Source organism: Bubalus bubalis, chromosome 9, assembly GCF_019923935.1.
Source record: "Bubalus bubalis isolate 160015118507 breed Murrah chromosome 9, NDDB_SH_1, whole genome shotgun sequence".
Lineage (NCBI taxonomy): Eukaryota > Metazoa > Chordata > Mammalia > Artiodactyla > Bovidae > Bubalus > Bubalus bubalis.
In genome coordinates this window covers 9,401,010-9,421,660 of record NC_059165.1, presented here as the reverse complement: position 1 = coordinate 9,421,660, position 20,651 = coordinate 9,401,010, and positions in this window count along the sequence as shown.

Here is a 20,651-nt window from a genome sequence, read left to right as displayed (position 1 = left end):
GAAGGAGACAGGGCCAAATAATCAAAATAAAAAATCAACACCATATTATTATGGTAATTATTATCACAGATAAAAATTACTAGTGTATTGTTATGGTAATACCATATTTAGTTACATAAATCCATATATTTTCTCACAATTTCATTCTAAATGAAGGGTGAGTGGCATGCAAGAATCTAGATTCTGATCTATGGCTACTCTTAATGAACCCTTTTGTATCTCACCATTAAATAAATAATAAAGAATGATTTAAGAATTCATTGTATTTAAGGGCATAGTTAATTAAAAATAAAAGAATGTCCTTAATTGAGATATCCATTTCCTAATATTTATTCCTCTTAACTACCTAATTCCACAGAAAATAATGTATCTAATCACAAGAAAAGAAAGACAAATCATCAGACATTTCAAGTTTGGAATTTGGAATTTTCAATTAATTTTGTTTTCAGGCATAAGATAAGGAAAAACAGGTCCTTCTCCAGTTTCAAGGTTGTAGGATATTCTTCCTAGGAAATATTTGCAGGGTAGTAAAACAGAATCTTGTTCAACTCAAGTCTTTCCTCTTTCCTTTGAAAAATGTCAGCCTATGAAGAGATTATCTTAAAATGAGATGATTTGAGAAAAGAGCCAAATCTTCCACAGGATTACAACCCTCAATATTGGAAAGTGGTATACTGAGAAGCAAACCTAAGGGAAAAGAAGTCAAAATAATGCCATTTTCTTCTCTCTGAGAAGACAACGTCCTACAGAGTACCTCTAAGAATTTTCAGCATTTTCCAACACTTGATATTTGTCATCAGTTCAGTTCGGTTCAGTCGCTCAGTCGTGTCCGATTCTTTGCGACTCCATGAATCGCAGCACACCAGGACTCCCTGTCCATCACCAACTCCCAGAGTTCACTCAGACTCACGACCATCGAGTCAGTGATGCCATCCAGCCATCTCATCCTTTGTCGTCCCCTTCTCCTCCTGCCCCCCAATCCCTCCCAGCATCAGAGTCTTTTCCAATGAGTCAACTCTTTGCATGAGGTGGCCAAAGTACTGCAGTTTCAGCCTTAGCACCATTCCTTCCAAAGAACACACAGGACTGATCTCCTTCAGAATGGACTGGTTGGATCTCCGTGCAGTCTAAGGGACTCTCAAGAGTCTTCTCCAACACCACAGTTCGAAAGCATTAATTCTTCGGCGCTCAGCTTTCTTCACAGTCCAACTCTCACATCCATACATGACCACTGGAAAAACCATGGCCTTGACTAGACGGACCTTTGTTGGCAAAGTAATGCCTCTGCTTTTGAATATACTATCTAGGTTGGTCATAACTTTCCTTCCAAGGAGTAAGCGTCTTAATTTCATGGCTGCAGTCACCATCTGCAGTGATTTTGGAGCCCCAAAAAATAAAGTCTGACACTCTTTCCACTGTTTCCCCATCTATTTCCCATGAAGTGATGGGACCAGATGCCATGATCTTCGTTTTCTGAATCTTGAGCTTTAAGCCAACTTTTTCAGTCTCCTCTTTCACTTTCATCAAGAGGCTTTTGAGTTCCTCTTCACTTTCTGCCATAAGGGTGGTGTCATCTGCATATCTGAGGTTATTGATATTTCTCCCAGCAATCTTGATTCCAGTTTGTGTTTCTTCCAGTCCAGCGTTTCTCATGATGTACTCTGCATATAAATTAAATAAGCAGGGTGACAATATACAGCCTTGACGTACTCCTTTTCCTATTTGGAACCAGTATGTTGTTCCATGTCCAGTTCTAACTGTTGTTTCCGGACCTGCATATAGGTTTCTCAAGAGGCAGGTCAGGTGGTCTGGTATTCCCATCTCTTTCAGAATTTTCCACAGTTGATTGTGATCCACACAGTCAAAGGCTTTGGCATAGTCAATAAAGCAGAAATAGATGTTTTTCTGGAACTCTCTTGCTTTTTCCATGATCCAGCGGATGTTGGCAATTTGATCTCTGGTTCCTCTGCCTTTTCTAAAACCAGCTTGAACATCTGGAAGTTCACAGTTCACGTATTGCTGAAGCCTGGCTTGGAGAATTTTGAGCATTACTTTACTAGCATGTGACATGAGTGCAATTGTGTGGTAGTTTGAGCATTCTTTGACATTGCCTTTCTTTGGGATTGGAATGAAAACTGACCTTTTCCAGTCCTGTGGCCACTGCTGAGTTTTCCAAATGTGCTGGCATATTGAGTGCAGCACTTTCATAGCATCATCTTTCAGGATTTGGAATAGCTCAACTGGAATTCCATCACCTCCACTAGCTTTGTTCATAGCGATGCTTCTAAGGCCCACTTGACTTCACATTCCAGGATGTCTGGCTCTAGGTGAGTGATCACACCGTCGTGATTATCTTGGTCATGAAGCTCTTTTTTGTACAGTTCTGCTGTTTATTCTTGCCACCTCTTCTTAATATCTTCTGCTTCTGTTAGGTCCATACCATTTCTGTCCTTGATCGAGCCCATCTTTGCATGAAATGTTCCCTTGATATCTCTAATTTTCTTGAAGAGATCTCTAGTCTTTCCCGTTCTGTTGTTTTCATCTATTTCTTTGCATTGATCTCTGAGGAAGGCTTTCTTATCTCTCCTTGCTATTCTTTGGAAATCTGCATTCAGATGCTTATACCTTTCCTTTTCTCCTTTGCTTTTTGCTTCTCTTCTTTTCACAGCTATTTGTAAGGCCTCCCCAGACAGTCATGTGAAGTGATACATCAAGAGAATAGATTGAGAGGGTGGAAAGGTCAACTGGAGATTGGGGGAAGCTGAAAAGGTTTCTGGCAGGGACGCTCGCATTCCTATTTCCATTCTAAGTCCCATGACTGGGGCCATGCTGGGTTATTTATCTTCAATAACATACCACTTCATTATCGATCAGTTTTATGAAGAGAACCAAAAGTTATGACAGGCAAATAGTCGTTATAACTGATGTACTTCATGTTGCTGTTTCTTTCAGGTTATCAGGGGTGTGTGGGGGGGGGGGAGAAGCCAAATGTTGCAAAATAATCTAAATGATTTCCTATATTCTTCTACTTACCCAGGGTTTCTGTTGGTATGCAGTAAATTTTATGATGTATGCTATTATGTCCAAGTTTTGAAACTCGTTTCCTGAAACATGCTTAGTTATAGAGCTGACCAGAATTATTATTTACTGGGTTTAAGGCTGCCCCATAAAAGATACCTTTTACATGTATTGTATGTAAGAAAGAGACAGTGAGGTCTTCATGTTACTATGCCAACATAGCTCTAGCGTGTGTTCATTCATTTCTTTTATAGTGGTTAGTTTGAATAACAGTCATTTAATTCTTCTCAAATCTCCATTTCTTCATTTATTAAACCCATCCCAAAAGGTTACCTGGACTAAAGAAGTTCATATATGTGAAGACACTTGGTTTCAGGAACATACGGGTTCTGAATTTTTCTAAACTTTACTGATTCATGAAGTAGCAGCTATGAGATAAGTGACTTGAATCAGTGCAAAAATATACATGACGTGTTCTCTACCTTAAATTTCTGAGGTACATTCATGACTAGGTCAGTGATAGAACTTAAAGCACCCAACCCCGTGCACTGTAGCCCATTGGGCTCCTCCATCCACAGGATTTTCCAGGCAAGAGTACTGGAGTGGGCGCCATTGCCTTCTCCAAATAGACTGAGCCCACAGTAGTGTTCTGTCTCTGACAGTGATTTGTAAGGGGTCTTTTATGTACTTCCTGCCGGGGTTATGGGGACACTTTCTGCCAGGAGGTCAGAACTCTTTCAGCACTGCTTGCCCAGAAACAGCAGTGCTCTCCCTGCACAGGATGACCCCAGATGCCCTGGGCTGCGAGTCTGTGCAAGGCGCCATCACTGAGTTTCCCCTTGCTTCCCTTCTCTGCACTCGTGGTACTCCATCATCATTCTAGTCACCACCTGGCTTTCCTGCTTAGGAAAAGACTACTAACCAGCCATAGATAAGCTCTACAGAAAACAGCAAGCTCGTAATAAAGATGTCATAGAACAAAATGATTGGCAGACAACACCCTGGTATGGGAAGCCGAAGGATAGGGGACCCACACACTGGATCTGTGTGACGAGAAGTGCAATTTTTATGACTGAAGGCAAAAATGTTCACATCTTCTTTAACAAGAATGGATCATATGATCCAAGACATACATATGTTATGCTAGGGCTATGAGGACACTTCCACATTTCACTTTCTGGCAGATGTTTTGCAAATTTCTAATGTTTCCATAAATCAGTAGCTGAGTATATAAAATTGTGATTATGTAGTCTCTGCAAAATCAAATGAAAACTTCTTTATGTGACTAACTTCAGGATTTTCAAAGTATGCATTTTTCATAAATTTTAGTTTCAATTATAAGCAATCAATCCCCAGGTACTTCTGGCGTGATCCATACCTGAGTCGGACTTGCTCCATGACCAGCAAGGAAGACAATGGACAGTAGGTAAGCTCCTCACGGAGGCTGAAGGAAGGGGCTGGGTGCTGACTGTATCCTGGCACAGTAAGGTGGAATCTGTGCCTTAAGATGATTTGAATTTGTGCGATTTGAAGCAAATGACGGAATAAGTATGGTCAGAAAGAAAAGCATGTGCGGACTCTTAACCCAGTTTTGATAGCACCGGGTATGTGATGCTAATGGAACATTTGAAAATGTGTGGATGGGACTTGAGAACTGATGTGGCTGAGTCTGATACAGCATAAACCAGAAGATGGGCTGGGGGGAATTCCCTGGCAGTCCAGTGGCTAGGACTCCATGCTCTCACTGCCAAGGGCCCAGGTTCGATCCCTGGTTGAAGAACTAAATATGCCAAATGCTGGGTGGCACAGCCAAAAAAAAAAAAAAACTGTCTGGAACAAGAGAAAAGTTGGCATCTAGGAGGCAAGAAGAGCCACCTTCCTCCACCCCCAGAAAAAAGAGCAGGCTTAAAGGTTGAGGAGGAACCAGATATTAATGAATTGGCATTGAACTTATAGTACTATGCCAGTTTTACAATTTTAGAATTTTTTATCCAAGATAATTTGCTTCTAACATTAATTTAGAGAGGTACTGAAAGTTTTTGTTCTACAATATTAAATTTCATTCATCACTGATGCAAGATTATCTATAAGAGGAAATGTACAGACTAATTTTTACAAAAGTAGACATTGTTTCCTGAAACTCCAGTTTTCAAACGCTGCTGAAAAAATACTTCTTCAACTTTCAGAAACCATACCCTCAGGAAAGCCTGAGAACAAATGTGAAAAACTCAAGTCAAAACTGGGTTTTATTTTAGTTCATTCCAAGTGATTGTAAATACGGTATTTTGCTGAAAGCTAGTTTGTAAACTTAGTTATTGTATTCATTATCATATACCCCATAATAACAGAGTCATTTCATCCAAATGACTTTCCCTCCTTTTGGTTTAACAAAAATGCTGTTCCAGTTGTTCCTACTGCAAAAGCCGCCTGTATAACTCGCCACTGCAAGGTCAGCCGCTGTTGGAATTGCAAAGTTTGCTCTCCTGGCCGGGATCAAACTTCAAGTCCAGATGCATCGCATTTCTGTGACTGGAAAATAGATGATGCAATCAAAGCATGTCAGAAATGTACCAGCAGAAGGAAAGAGAAACAAGACCAGGAAGTTCTTTCAGGGAGATTCTTTAGGCTTATTATCTCTCGTGATAGTATCTTAACAGCATAATGAACTGTTTTCTTCTTATTAATTTAATGATAAAACTTCTGATATCTAGATATTACATGAACTCAGTGATGATTTTACTAGATTCTAATTTTCTCAGTGTTATATAGCTTAAGGGTGCTTATCAGTAACAAAGAAAAATGATTACTTTGATTTTCAGAGTATGTTAAAGTCATACACATTTCTTTTATTAACAAAGCTGCGGAACACATAACTTTAAGGCACACAGTGGCTACAATTTACCCCATGTAAATAAATCACAAAGCTTGCCTTTCTCACCAACCCCCAATTATTTTCATGCCTTAAGCTGCCAGTATTAGGTTTTCAATCAAATGAATTTAAAGTTGTGCCCGTAAGCATACAAATGAAATATTGGATTTCTGCAGACTTCTATTACTGTGGTCAAGAAGCTTTTTTAAAACTCAGGATTCGACTGTGAGTAAAAATGTGTGTGTGTGTGTGTGTGTGCGCGCGCGTGTGTGTGCGCATGCATGTGTGTGTGTGCAGTGCAGAAAAAAGCTTGGAGATCTATTTAACCATTCCATAGCAAATGTATTTAAAACACGTTAGTATAAATGATTTCAGTAGAAAGCACTGAATTGGTATCTATACAAGATGGAAAAACCTTGGCAATGAACCAAGACTTTGCACATTCTCTTGACTAAATTCTTCCCTTTTTAGCTGATTATTCTGGCATCCTGTGCAGACACAATGTGTCTATTACAAATTTTTAGACAAATAACACATTTCAGAAAATCTTCGCTCCGTGTGTTTTACTTTGAGATCCATCAGTCTCTGTACATCTTTTTCATAAAAACATGGGCGAGTAGAATGAAGAAGGATATACTGTGAAAGGTCTACTGAAGTTTAGGTAATTGTACAGAAGGAAAATTTTAGACCTTCCACTGAAAAACCCACAAAACTCTTTGTAAGTCCATGTTTTTGCAAAAATAATCCATTTTCCTATATGAATCAAAAGGTTTTAAACTTTAATCTTTGTATAAATAATATACACAGAGAGTTTGAAATGTCAAACAGCGCTGCAAACTTAATAAAAGCAAGTTTTTTGAAATGTCAGACAAAGACAGAAGCTGTATGATTTCAGTTATGTGAGGAAAATAAAAAACAAATGAACAGACATAAGAAAATGAAGTCATAGATACAGAAAACAATCAGGAGTTTTGCCAGAGGGGAGGAAGCTGGGAGGAGAGAAATAGATGAGGGGGATTAACTGTAATCTTCTAGTTCCAAAATAAACGAATCATGGGTAGGAAAAAATGCACAGTTGGGGAAGACAGTCAATAAGTATGTAATATCTTTGTATGGTGACAGATGATAACTAGCTTTATCATGGTGATTATTTTAAAATATATAGAAACATCAAATCACTGTGTATAACAGGAATGAACACAGCGCTGTAGGTCACTCATACTTCAAAAACAAACAAGCAAGAAACTCATAGAAAAAGAGATCAGATTTGTGGTTACCAAAGGCATGGGGTGCTGGGAGGGGGAACTGGGGAAAGGTGGTCAAAAGGTACAAGTTGTAAGATGTATCAGTTATAACTGGAATAAATACTAGGGCTGTAATGTACAACAAGGTATATATAATCAACATACAGCTGCATGTTATATTTAAATATTAAGACAGGGAATTCTGAGTTCTTGACACAAAAAATTCTTTTCACACTTCTTTATTTCTGTTTTTATATGAGATGCTTGTTTACTAAACTTAGTGTGATAATCATTTTATGATGTAAGTCAAATCATTATGGAGTCCCATCTATGTTATGTTTTTTAAAAGGCTCTGAATTTGGCAAACACTGTCCCACAAGAAAGTATTCTTTCATGCATTTTAAAAATTGGTATGTTCTTCCATGATTACTACTGGATGATTTTCAAATGCCGCTAGTTCATCTTCATTCCACTGTGATCTCATCCCCTGAATATTCTGCTTAAAATTTGTTATTCCTTAGAAATTTTTCTAAGATATCAATCTCAGGTCTATTAAGTTGGATGACATGGTTTCAAAACTATTAAAAATAAAATGTTTTCTCTTCTTTTGATTTCCTTCATTTTCATGTTCTGAAATCACTTTATGTTCTAAAGTATCACATCTACCAGTTTAGGCTGTATTGTATATCTTCAGGTACGATTGTTTATCTCATAGTAACTGATAGACTCATCAAATTCATCTCTGATGTCTGATGCATCTTGTATTGCACTCAAACCCATTTAAAGATATTGACCTGTCATATTATTAATATTTTTATATTATGGAAAGAAAGAGTAAATTAATCATGATAGTCACACATCATAAATCTGTAAGAGTGTTAAAAAAATCTAATAGGTTAGATCTATCTAGAGAGACAGTGAATTTGCCCATGATATAGTAAAAAAAAAAAAGGGGGGGGGAGTTGCTTTAGAGTTTTATAAAATAAAATAGACAAATGAATAAGTAAGAAAACTCTCTGCGAATGTGTGTGTGTGTGACTACATGTAAGAAAAAATTTGAAAGCCTAATGCACTTTCACAGCAGTTAATTAAGGGAGTTGAATCATGAGATGTGGAAAGACTGAGCAAAGAATGGTGAAGGGATGAAAAATTATTTGATTTGTGTCGATAGTCACATAAAAACATTATAATTTAAATATTAAGTAATTTAATATTAAATTAAATATTAAGAAAATATTAAGTATAGTCTCCTGAAAAGAAAATTCCAGAAACTTTCTTGAACCTGGTATCACCGACTCAATGGACATGAGTTTGAGTAAGCTCCGGGAGTTGGTGATGGACAGGGAGGCCTGGCGTGCTGCAGTTCATGGGGTCACAAAGAGTCAGACACGACTGTGTGACTGAACTGAACTGAACTGAACTTGGACCTGAGTTCTGATGTCTTACATAGTTTAACACACAGGAAGATTTTTTTGTCATAATTTAACCATATGTCTTCTTTGCTAGTCATTAAAAAAAAAAAAAAAACCTTATTTCATGAAGCTGTGGAAAGTATAATGATATATTGAAATTTAGGTATTGAGTTGGACTGTTGGGCAAGCCACATACTCTGAGTTTGTTAAAACAATGTAATAATGTGAAACCATGGTTATCATACTCATCCTAGGTACAAACCTTGTACCTTTTCTGGCAACTAATGTCATCCTTGTTAGATTCCCCTTTGTCTCTAAAATGATTTTTTTTTTAAGAAGTGTGATATCTCCCTTCTAACTTATAGAAGGTTGTGGTAATGTTATGGGATACGAATTAACTAACATATAAAACAGTGAAAATGTAAATATAAATCAGTAATAAAAACTTGTAATACTTGAATCAGGTCAAAAATGGCAGATTACAAACTTTGCATCTAACTAAGCAAAGAGGAAAAAATCTTAGGGAATATAATTAAAAGCAAAATGTCCTCCATACAGGAGGAGACGGAAGGAAGTTATGAGTTCGACTATTTCAAAGGCCCAGTGGAATATTTAAAGTTTTTAGGAAAACACAGCAGTACTCAGTATCTGTTGTACTCTGTACAAACTGTTAGCTTGAGAAATTCAAAAAGTCTTAATATTTGATTGTACTATATTCCTTTACATGATGACATATCCTTGCAAAGCTGGGTTTTCAGCAGTCATTATTAAAAAGCAGAGATATCATTTTGCCCACAAAGGTCTGTACAGTCAAAGGTATGGTTTTTCCAGTACTACAGATGTGAGAGCTGGACCATAAAGAAGGCTGAGCACCTAGGAATTGATGTTTTCAAACTGTGGTGCTGGAGAAAACTCCTGAGAGTCCTTTGGATAGCAAGGAGATCCCACCAGTCCATCCTAAAGGAAATCAACCATAAATATTCATTGGAAGGGCTGAAACTGAAGCTGAAGCTCCAATACTTTGGCCTCTTGATGCAAAGAACTGACTCATCAGAGAAGACCCTGATGCTGGGAAAGATTGAGGGCAGGAGGAGAAGGGGACGACAGAGGATGAGATGGTTGGATGGCATCACCCACTCAATGGACATGAGTTTGAGCAAGCTCCAGGAGATGTGAAAGACAGGGAAGCCTGGCGTGCTGCAGTCCATGAGGTCCCAAAGAGTCTGAAATGACTGAGCAACCGAACAACAGCAACAACAATGATAATAAAGCAAATACCTGTGAAAAGCAAAGTAGGAAAGGAAACAAGAATTGCAGTTTCCAATCAAGAATTGATGCTTTTGAACTGTGGTGTTGGAGAAGACTCTTGAGAGTCCCTTGGACTGCAAGGAGATCCAACCAGTCCATTCTGAAGGAGATCAGCCCTGGGATTTCTTTGGAAGGAATGATGTTAAGCTGTAACTCCAGTACTTTGGCCACCTCATGCAAAGAGTTGACTCATTGGAAAAGACTCTGATGCTGGGAGGGATTGGGGGCAGGAGGAGAAGGGGATGACAGAGGATGAGATGGCTGGATGGCATCACTGACTCGATGGACCTGAGTCTGAGTGAACTCCAGGAGTTGGTGATGGACAGGGAGGCCTGATGTGCTGCAATTCATGGGGTCGGAAAGAGTCGGACACGACTGAGCGACTGACCTGAACTGAACTGAATCCAATCCTAAGCTTTAAGAAGATGTGCCCAACAAGTGCGTATATTAGTAATTCTGATTACTGAAGAATGAAATAAAAATATAATTTTTCTTTCAATTTATGTATGCTTTTTTTCAAATAACTGTTTTTAAATATCTATTTATTTGGCTGTGCCGAGTCTTAGTCGCAGCACATGAAATCTTCGCTGCAGCATGCAGGATCTTTGGTTGAAGTATATGAACTCTTAGTTGCAGCGTGTAGGATCTAGTTCCTTGACTGGGGACCAAACCCAGGCCCCTTACATTTTGAGCATAGCATCTCAGCCACTGGAACACCAAGGAAGTCCCCAAAAAACTGTTAATTTATAGGAAATAAATATTTATTAAATTTTGGATCTAATAAACACAACTGTTAGCTGTTTCTCTGGATCTAGATGTGCCATGAAAAATTTACTGAGATGATAAGTTGGTTATGAACCATGAAAGCTTGGGACCTTCTGGATCAGCACCCAATCTCTGAAAAACTACTGTGCTATATATAGGAGTACAGTAAAGTCACCTCAGTCTGTGCCTCTTTTCCTGACACTCAAGTGCATATTCATTAAAATGGGAGTAATTCTAAGACTATCTTTTTAGGGTTTTTTTTTTTTTTTCAGTATTTTTCCAGTAGTCATATATGGATGTGAAAGTTGAACTATAAAGAAAGCTGAATGCCAAAGAACTGATGCTTTTGAACTGTGGTGTTGGAGAAGACTCCTGAGAGTCCCTTGGACTGCAAGGAGATCCAACTAGTCCATCCTAAAGGAGATCAGTCCAGAATATTGATTGGAAGGAAAGATGCTAAAGCTGAAACCCCAATACTTTGGCCACCTGATACAAAGAGTTGCCTCATTTGAAAAGACCCTGATACTGGGAAAGATTGAAGGCAGGAGGAGAAGGGGACAACAGAGGATGAGATGGCTGGATGGCATCACTGATTCGATGGACGTGAGTCTGAATGAACTCCAGAAGTTGGTGATGGACAGGGAAGCCTGGTGTGCTGCCGTCCATGGGGTCACAAAGAGCCAAACACGACTGAGTGACTGAACTGAACTGAACTGATCTTTTTGTTTAGAACACCACATTTAAGTTTTGTTTCCCCTCCCTAATGACCAGGTCCACTGCTATCTTTTTATCTTTTTGTGCATGTGAATTTATATATATATATATATATATATATATATATATAAAACCTCTTTTCTGGGGGGAGGGGGACACTCTGCACCCACAGCATACAGGATCTTAGTTCCACAACCAGGGATCAAACCCGTGCTACATGCTGTGGAAGAGTAGAGTCCTAACCACTGAACCACCAGGGAAGTGCCACCATATCTTTTCATAAGAATAATAAAGCATATTATTCACATTTATATGAATGTGAATTTTCCACCAAAATTCACCAAAACTCAAGACATCTACCCAACAGAGGGCCTGACTTCCTGGGCCTGACAATTCATTGAAAATTGAGAAAACAACCCTGCTCTGACAACCCATCATTTCATTACTTCAGTTCAGTTCAGTTGCTCAGTCGTGTCCGACTCTTTGTGACCCCATAAACCACCAGGCCTCCCGGAGTCCACCCAAACTCACGTCCATGAGTTGGTGATGCCATCCAACCAGCTCATCCTCTGTCGTCCCCTTCTCCTCCTGCCCTCAATCTTTCCCAGCATCAAGGTCTTTTCCAATGAGTCAGCTCTTCGCATCAGGTGGCCAAAGTATTGGAGTTTCAGCTTCAGCATCAGTCCTTCCACTGAACACTCAGGACTGATCTCCTTACTTAAATAGCTATTGATGTGCACATCCAGCAGTGTTTTGATTGATAAAGAAAGAGGACATGACATTGGGCAAGTCCTGTCTTCAGCTCACAGAGTCTCTATTTTTTGAGGCTTCACGTGTACAGAACTGTATATCTGCAATGTAATTAATTATCTTAAGCATTAAAGAGAACAGAAAAATCAAAGAAACAAAGGCAAAAAAAAAAAAAAGCTAACCTGTATACCACCCATGTATCTTGTGTTCTCTTATAAATACTGGATTCACGAACCATTGCCAAAGCAGGTCATTCATTTCAACTGGAATGAAACACGATAGCAATGTAATTTTCTTAATCTCCTGTATGGCTTTCCTTCCACGCATTACATTTCCATCCCTCATTTCTTTTGTCTCATTTCATGTCTTCTATTATAGTGGCTTTAATATGCTTACTCCCCAATCTCTTATTGGCCCACATTCAAACCGTTTTCTGTAAGTAATTAGCTTTAGTGTGTCTGAGCCTGTGTTATCTCTGCCTGCTCTGTTCACAGCAGTCTTTTATATGTAGTCTTCTCATATCAGAATTTTAAAGAGTCAGAATAGGATCAATGTTTGCTGAGGATATTATACAGTTTTGAGGAACTAATTGCTCCACAACTCTTTGAGTAAAAACACAAATCCATTGACAGATGTATCATTTAATTAAAAAAACAAAAGGTTAAATTAGACTAGAATTTATGAAAGGTTATTACTATATCACAGAGTCCCTAAGTTCAAAATAAAATATCAAGTGTTGACTTTAAAAAAGAAAGGTACAATGTGAGAGCTGGGAGTAAAGTTTTATTTGGGGCAAAATGAAAAGACCCTGATGCTAGGAAAGATTGAAGGCGGGAGGAGAAGGGGACGACAGAGGATGAGATGGCTGGATGGCATCACCGACTCAATGGAGATGAGTTTGAGTGAACTCCAGGAGTTGGTGATGGACAGGGAGGCCCAGCGTGCTTCAGCCCATGGGGTCACAAACAGTCGGACACAACTGAGCAACTGGACTGAACTGAACTGACTGAAGACTACAGCCCAGAAGACAGCACTTCAAACAACTCTGAGAAACTACTCCAAAGAGGTAGCGGGGGAAGGTCAGTTCCTATGTGACTTTGGTGAAGGTGGGAGAACATGCAATCAAGCACGTTTATTTTTTAGAAGGTGTCTGCTGGTGTCATGAGGCCTCTGCTCATCACGAGAAACAGCTGTCACCATGAAGGACTTCAGTGCTTTCCTAGATCTGAGGAGATTCAAGAACTGGGCTCATAAAATCAGCTCCTGAGAATACCTAACTACCTGAAGACCTGCCCTGCGGGTTCCCACCCCCCCAACCCTGAACAGGAGGCTGCATTTCTGCTCTCCACTCTGCACTCCTTTCAGGGGGCATTGGAGGTCACCAGCTGCACACATGATATAATCCTTGTAGAGGTAGACAGCAAGTGCCCAAGGATGGCAAGTACCAATCTGTAGTTGGCACAAGCAACCATAAAAACACCCTATATAAAATTGTGCTCAGACAGGGTTAAGAAAGATCGAAATAAAGTAAAAAAAAAAAAAAAAAAGAATGTCCCTCCTTTTGACAAGGACAGCCTCAACATATCCCTCAGCTTGACTGATCTTAAAAATTAAGCTTCTTCCTAATTCTAGGACCTACCTTAGAACATTTACTTTTAGAAAATTGGTCACCGTAAATTCTTTCTCTGCTTATTTGAGATGTAAACATTTTCTTTCTTTTTTTAGTCTTTTTGCCTATTTTATAACCTAGCATTGTCTTTCGCAATGACTTGAGAGATTTCCCCTTAAAATGCGTTATCAAGGAAGATTCTATTCATAATGAGTTGAAGAGATGAGGTTGGTAGATAACTGTTAGAAAGGATCTCTTTCCCACTGAAATGGAATGATAAAATACGGTATTATTCATCCCTCCTTCACCCATTTCTGTGTAAGGATTGGAGTCTAACTTCAGTGGGTTCCTTGCTCTGAGTAGTAAAAGTATCTCACTCACGAAAAAACTAGAAAGTTTACTTTTCCTTGGGTTAAAGCCAGATGGCAAACACAGATGGCCTACAATCTCCCCCCACCCCACCTCTTACGAACCACCTTTTCTTTATGCAGAGCTGAGTTCATACTGAGTTTGGCGTCTCTCCCCTATTGCAGCAACCTTGAATAAAGTCTTCCTTCAGGTTTAACTCTGCTAGAGCGATTTTTGCTTTGATACCCTAATACCGCTCCTTGGTGACTCAGCTGGTTAAGAATCCACCTGCAATGCGGGAGACCTGGCTTGATCCCTGGGTTGGGAAGATCCCCTGGAGGAGGGCACAGCTACCCAGTCCAGTATTCTGGCCTGGAGAATTCCACCTGTTAAAGTTATTTTAAAATATATTCAAAATTCTCAATTTTGTTTCATATTTTTTCCCTATCTCTGGCCAATCAGCTGGGTATTATAGAGTTGGAAAAGAGAATTCAAGAGAATAACCGTTTCCATTGATAATCTATATCAGCAAAGTAATTCATATTTCAGATTATGAAATTATCATATATTCCTAAAAAGAAATGTTTGAAAATAAAATTAAGAAGCTAAATTTAGTATTTAATCATTCTTGGTGGTTTAAAATTCTATTGTCTCTTCACAATAACATATATTATGAAGAAATAAAATTTACTCTAGATGTAGACATGGCATTTTGTTTATTCTGCTTTCACATAGTACATATATGTACTATGTATGTACCAACATATATGTACCAACACATATTTATTGAAGACATTTAAAACTGTTTCTAAGTTGTTTATATATTTGTATGTTTCATTTCAGTTCAGTCACTCAGTCGTGTCCGACTCTTTGCAACCCCATGGACTACAGCACGCCAAGTCTCTCTGTACATCACCAACTCCCAGAGTTTACTCAAACCCATGTCCATTGTGTTGGTGATGCCATCCAATCACCTTATCCTCTGTTGTCCTCTTCTCCTCCCGCCTTCAGTCTTTCCCAGCATCAGGGTCTTTTCAAATGAGTCAGTCCTTCACATCAGGTGGCCAAGTATTGGAGTTTCAGCTTCAGCGTCAGTCCTTCCAATGAATATTCAGGACTGATTTCCTTTAGGATGGACTGGTTGGATCTCCTTGCAGTCCAAGGGACTCTCAGGAGTGTTCTCAGTGTTGGTGCTCAGCTTTCTTTATGGTCCAACTCTCACATCCATGCATGACTACTGGAAAAACCATAGCTTTGACTAGACATAGTCATAAGCTATGACATACATAGCTTTGTCAGCAATGTCTCTGCTCTTTAATATGCTGTCTAGGTTGGTCATAGCTTTTCTTCCAAGGAGCAAGCGCCTTTTAATTTCATGGCTGCAGTCACCATCTGCAGTGATTTTGGAGCCCAAAAATGTCTCTCACTGTTTCCATTGTTTCCCCATCTATTTGCCATGAAGTAATGGGACCAGATGCCATGATCTTAGTTTTCTGAATGTTGAGTTTTAAAGCAACTTTTTCACTTTCCTCTTTCACTTTCATCAAGAGGCTCTTTAGTTCTTCCTCAGTTTCTGACATGAAGGTGATATCATCTGCATATCTGAGGTTATTGATATTTATATGTTTATTTCCTTGAAATTATAGTCATTATATGCAATAGTGGTGTGTTCATAATCAATGGTAGAGATGGGAATTGTTTATGGATTTAGAATAGATGCTGAGGGGTTTAGAATGCAAAGGCAGAAGCTGTTTGGGGCTCAGCTGGATCCAGTCATTAATTAAAAGAGAGAAAACCAGACAGGTAAGAAAAGCCAGCAGGACAGGGAAGATGGTGAAACGAGCTGCTGACAAATTAAGTTTCCAATGCCTGTGATTTAGCCCAAGGGAGGTGTCCACTAAAACTTTAAAGACTCATCAGGGCTGGACTTGGGCATTGGAAAGCATGAGGGAGACAGATAATGTCCTATAGAAGGAGAAACACAGAACTCTTTAAATGAAAAAATGAAATGAAACAGAGAAAAATTAATATATTCCACAGAAGAGAGAGAAATGATTGAGGAATGTCCTGAGAAAGAAGATCAAGGGGTTTCAGAATGGAATGAAGTGATAGGTTAGTAGGTAGGTAACTGCTAAAAAGGACCTCTTTTCCACTGAAATGGAATGAAAGAAGATAAACGTTAATTTGTAAACAGGGCATAAAGCGATGCAAATAGAAGCTGAGAACAGTACTATTAAATAGTCTCTGTCTTCTCTGATAAGAATAAAGTACTATCACCTGTGGAAAACGAGGTCGGGCTGGATAATCAGGGCTTCCAAGCGTCTGCTCCACTATGGAGACAGCTCTAACTGGACCAGCCGGGGCACAGAGCACTGCAGCCCATTTGCGACTGGCATCGCTTTGTGACATGACATCAATCCGCCACCTTCCAAATCACTGATACAGCTGTCACTGCCCTGCATCAGCTACTATGTCACTCCCATTGTGTGTTCTGGTAACAGTTTGAACCCTGTATTGCACTTACAGACATGTACCGACCATAAGCTCCAGCTCGGGACTGGGGGATGTGAGGGACGGGCTATATTCCCATGTTATCAATGCTATGCCTGACACCGAACTCCCCCGCCACAAAACTCCTGGTAGTAAAATTGAACTGTATTTTAATATTATTGATTAAACAGTTCAATTTACAAAAGTCCTCAAGCCCCTAAAGATTAAATACAGGCAGAAGGGCCTGCCTCAGGAGTTCCAAGCATTGTCAATAAATGTTTCTGAAAGGTGAATATTTTGACTTTGTGTTTAAATCTTTAATTGCTTTAATGTTAACCCTTAACACACGTATTTTATTTTGCCAATTAGATTCCAGCCTTTTGAGGAGAGCAACTTTAGTCACAAAACTGCATAATAAAACCTCTATTGGCTTGAAAATAAAACCTTGAGAGAGGCAGTTTTGTAAGAAAATGATACATAACATAATGCATTTCTCAGCTAGCCAAAAAGGATTTGAGAATCATAAAAACAACTGAAATCTGCTTTTCAGTTCAGTTCAGTTCAGTTGCTCCGTCGTGTCCGACTCTGCAACCCCATGAACCGCAGCACACCAGACCTCCCTGTTCATCACCAACTCCCAGAGTTCACTCAAACCCAAGTCCATCGAGTCAGTGATGCCATCTAGCCATCTCATTCTCTGTCGTCCCCTTCTCCTCTTGCCCCCAATCCCTCCCAGCATCAGAGTCTTTTCCAATGAGTCAACTCTTCGTATGAGATGGCCAAAGTACTGGATTTTCAGCTTTAGCATCATTCCTTCCAAAGAACACCCAGGACTGATCTCCTTCAGAATGGACTGGTTGGATCTCCTCGCAGTCCAAGGGACTCTCAAGAGTCTTCTCCAACACCACAGTTCAAAAGCATTAATTCTTCGGCACTCAGCTTTCTTCACAGTCCAACTCTCACATCCATACATGACCACTGGAAAAACCATAGCCTTGACTAGATGGACCTTTGTTGATAAAGTAATATCTGCTTTTCAATATACTATCTGGGTTGGTCATAACTTTCCTTCCAAGGAGTAAGCGTCTTTTAATTTCATGGCTGCAGTCACCATCTGCAGTGATTTTGGAGCCCCAAAAAATAAAGTCTGACACTCTTTCCACTGTTTCCCCATCTATTTCCCATGAAGTGATGGGACCAGATGCCATGATCTTCATTTTCTGAATGTTGAGCTTTAAGCCAACTTTTTCAGTCTCCTCTTTCACTTTCATCAAGAGCCTTCTTAGTTCCTCTTCACTTTCTGCCATAAGTGGTGTCATCTGCATATCTGACGTTATTGATATTTCTCCTGGCAATCTTGATTCCAGTTTGTGTTTCTTCCAGTCCAGCGTTTTTCATGATGTACTCTGCATTTAAGTTAAATAAGCAGGGTGACAATATACCACCTTGATGTACTCCTTTTCCTATTTGGAACCAGTCTGTTGTTCCAAGCCCAGTTCTAACTGTTGCTTCCTGACCTGCATATAGGTTTCTCAAGAGGCAGGTCAGGTGGTCTGGTATTCCCATCTCTTGAAGAATTTTCCACAGTTTATTGTGATCCACACAGTCAAAAGCTTTGGCATAGTCAATAAAGCAGAAATAGATGTTTTTCTGGAACTCTCTTGCTTTTTCCACGATCCAGCGGATGTTGGCAATTTGATCTCTGGTTCCTCTGCCTTTTCTAGAACCAGCTTGAACATCTGGAAGTTCACAGTTCACGTATTGCTGAAGCCTGGCTTGGAGAATTTTGAGCATTACTTTACTAGTGTGTGAGATGAGTGCAATTGTGCAGTAGTTTGAGCATTCTTTGGCATTGCCTTTCTTTGGGATTGGAATGAAAACTGACCTTTTCCAGTCCTGTGGCCATTGCTGAGTTTTCCAAATGTGCTGGCATATTGAGTGCAGCACTTTCATAGCATCATCTTTCAGGATTTGAAAGGGCTCAACTGGAATTCCATCACCTCCACTAGCTTTGTTTGTAGTGATGCTTCCTAAAGCCCACTTGACTTCACATTCCAGGATATCTGGCTTTAGGTGAGTGATCACACCATCATGATTATCTGGGTTGTGAAGATCTTTTTTATACAGTTCTTCTGTGTGTTCTTGCCACCTCTTCTTAATATCTTCTGCTTCTGTGAGGTCCATACCATTTCTGTTCTTTATTGAGCCCATCTTTGCATGAAATATTCCCTTGGTATCTCTAATTTTCTTGAAGAGATCTCTAGTCTTTCCCACTCTGTTGTTTTCTCTATTTCTTTGCATTGTTCTCTGAGGAAGGCTCTCTTTGGAACTCTGCATTCAGATGCTTATATCTTTCCTTTTCTCCTTTGCTTTTCGCTTCTCTTCTTTTCACAGCTATTTGTAAGGCCTCTCCAGACAGCCATTTTGCTTTTTGCATTTCTTTTCCATGGGGATGGTCTTAATCTCTGTCTCCTGTACAATGTCACGAACCTCCATGCATAGTTCATCAGGCACTCTATCAGATCTAGTCCCTTAAATCTATTTCTCACTTGCACTGTATAATCATAAGGGATTTGATTTAGGTTTAATTAGAAATATAAAGTATGAGATCATTTTATGTTCTCATATCAGATTTGCTCTTTTTCATTTAATATTGAAGAGGTCTTATCAACACTGATTAGATGAAATGTCAGCAAAAAGTAAAAAAATGTTAATTTTAGTATGTACAGAATGCATGCTGAGCAATGAAAAGACAACGTGAACAAAATTTTGAAATTTTTTTTATTTTGGGGTGTTTTTTCTGCTTTTAAATGATCAAATTCTTTTTATGAAAGATAATTCAGATAGCTAGTTGGCATTTTAAAATAAAGTATAGAATAATATGAAAAATTCACTCTTGGTCAGAACTTGGATAGAAAACTTATGAAATTAGAAATATGTGACATCCTATTTCTAAGCAAGTAAAATCAACATAATGAAATCTATTCTGTTGCATTCACCAAATAATTCTTGTTAGTTATTAAATAGTTTCCTTTCTAACTGGAAACCTTTCCAATGATATGTAATGAGAAAATAATTATGTAAAAATTATTAAAAGATAGGAAATGAAAAACTGTAAATGTAATTTTTATCAAAGAGTCAGAAATACTCCTCCATTAAGAAAAGATTTGAACTGTGGTGTTGGAAAAGACTATTTAGAGTCCCTTGGACTGCAAGGAGATTCAATCTGTCCATCCTAAAGGAAATCAGTCCTGAATATTCATTGGAAGGACTGATGCTCAAGCTGAAACTCCAATACTTTGGCCCCCTGATGCAAAGAGCTGATTCATTTGAAAAGACCCTGATGCTGGGAAAGATCGAAGCCAGGAGGAGAAGGGGACGACAGAGGATGAGATGGTTGGATGGCATCACCGACTCAATGGACATGTAGGAGCAAACTCTGGGAGATGGTGAAGGACAGGGAAGTCTAGCGTGCTGCAGTCCATGGGTTCACAGAGTTGAACAAAACTAAGCGACTGAACAGAACTGAAGGAAAGGTTCAGGACTTCCCTGCTGGGCCAGTAGTTAAGAATGTGCCTGCCAACACAGGGGGCACGGGTTCAGTCACTGGTCCAGAAAGATCCCACAGGCTGCAGAGCAACTAAGTAACTGTTCAGTTGCTACTGCAGCCCCAGCACCCTAGAATCCATGCTCTGCAACTAAAGAAAGTCCCCTGCAGCAAGGAAGACACCACAGTCAGAAATTAAAAAAAAAAAAAAATTCAAAAAGCAAAGCACTTTTACTGAGGTAGCCAGGTCAACACTACCACCTGCTGGTCAAAACACAAATTGCAAGCCTGGAAAGGATATGAAAGGGTTTAAATTAAACACTTTTTCTGGAAAGTGAAGTGAAAGTCATCCAGTCCAGTCCGACTCTTACCAACCCCATAGACTATACGGTCCATGGAATTTTCCAGGCCAGAATACCAGAGTTCGTAGCAGTTCCCTTCTCCAGGGGATCTTCCCAACACAGGGATCAAACCTGTCTTCCACATTCTTTACCCGCTGAGCCACCAGTGAAGCCCAATACTGGAGTGGGCAGTCTATGACTTCTCCAGGGGATCTTCCCAACCCAGGAACGCAACC